This window comes from Eupeodes corollae, chromosome X, assembly GCF_945859685.1.
Source record: "Eupeodes corollae chromosome X, idEupCoro1.1, whole genome shotgun sequence".
NCBI lineage: Eukaryota > Metazoa > Arthropoda > Insecta > Diptera > Syrphidae > Eupeodes > Eupeodes corollae.
Window position 1 is genome coordinate 7,085,117 of NC_079150.1, and position 1,529 is coordinate 7,086,645.

General features: G+C 36.8%; 1 non-coding gene across 1 annotated transcript; it reads right to left on the reverse strand.

The window, feature by feature from the left end:
- Positions 1-221: 221 nt before the first annotated feature.
- Positions 222-400, reverse strand: LOC129953445 (5.8S ribosomal RNA). The gene has a single exon (XR_008782532.1). It is a non-coding gene; the product is annotated as a 5.8S ribosomal RNA (ribosomal RNA).
- Between the last annotated feature and the right edge of the window lie 1,129 nt (positions 401-1,529).

The window sequence follows — 1,529 nt, forward strand, 5'->3', positions numbered from 1 at the left end:
GCTTTCGACCATATTATCAAATAATAGAGGATTGTTTAATTTTTCTCATTGTATATTTTTATATACTATAATCCTCTAAAAAATAGATAATATAAGAATACTTTAGGATTCAAATAATATTTTTTAGGTATACTTTGTAAATTAATATTATGAAGTTTTTACAAACTCCAATAATATAACATATGCTTAATAAATTAAGCAACTTATTTAGCATAGTCTCACAACCCTCAACCATATGTAGTCCAAGCAGCACTTCAAAATTAATTAAAGTACATAACAGCATGGACTGCGATATGCGTTCAAAATGTCGATGTTCATGTGTCCTGCAGTTCACACGATGACGCACAGTTTGCTGCGTTCTTCATCGACCCATGAGCCGAGTGATCCACCGCTTAGAGTAGAATTTTTTTGTTTTATTTTATCAAGTCATTTTTATTAAAGAAATATGATAATATTATTAAAATATTTCTTTTTTATATTAAATGTTTATGTTGCGAATGTCCAATTCAATAAAGAATCGTTTACTTAGAAAATAAGTACAACATGTAAAACATTTTGTATTTCATATTTATGGGACGTAATATATTTTAGAAAAAAAAATAATTTTTTTCTATTGTATAATTCTTCTACATTGTTATTTTATAATTTTTGTTTTAGAAAAAAATAAATTTTTTCTGTTCAAATTTTTTAAAAGAAAAAAAAATCTTTTTATATTTGTATCTTTTATTATTCTTTTTTTTCTTTTTTCTTATAAATATATTTTATTATTTTTTTTTTTAAATTCTTTTAATATAATGTATTTTTATAATACATTTTGTATTATGTACTGTAAGTGCATCGCCTACGCTGATGACCTTCTTGTCCTCGTTGAAGGCCAGTCTCGTGCTGCGCTGGAAAACCGTGGCACGGAGGTTATGGGCATGGTAGGTGCCTGGGGAACGATTGTTGGGGTTGAGGTGGCTGTAGAAAAGACATCCATGATGCTTCTCAAAGGCAGCCTATCGAGGAATAGGAACCCAGTTGTAAGGGCAGGTGGAGTGAGCCTAAGGTACGTGACACAAGTCAGGTATCTTGGAATCACGGTTGGTGAGAGGATGAGCTTCTATCCGCACATAGAGCGGGTGAGGGCGAAGCTCACCTCTCTTGTGCCGGCAGTTGGCAGGATGTTGAAGTGTGACTGGGGGCTGTCCAGTCGTGCAGCACGTACCATATATAGTGGACTGTTTGTGGCTTGCGCTGCATTTGGTGCCACTGTATGGTACGATGTTGCTAAGACGAAGACGGGCAGAAGCAGAATCCTCACTTGCCAGAGGATAATGCTCCTTGCTTCACTCCGCGTCTGTAAGACTGTCTCGACCGAAGCCTTACAAGTATTAGCAGGTGTGCCTCCTCTTGACCTGGAAGTGATACGGCAAGGTATTGCTGGCAGGCTAAAGAGGCAGCAGCAACTCCCAGCTTCTGACTGGGAGGAATGCGCGGGAGCTCATGGGCTGTCAAAGCGTGAGCTGAAGGTTCTCCTGAGGGGAAGT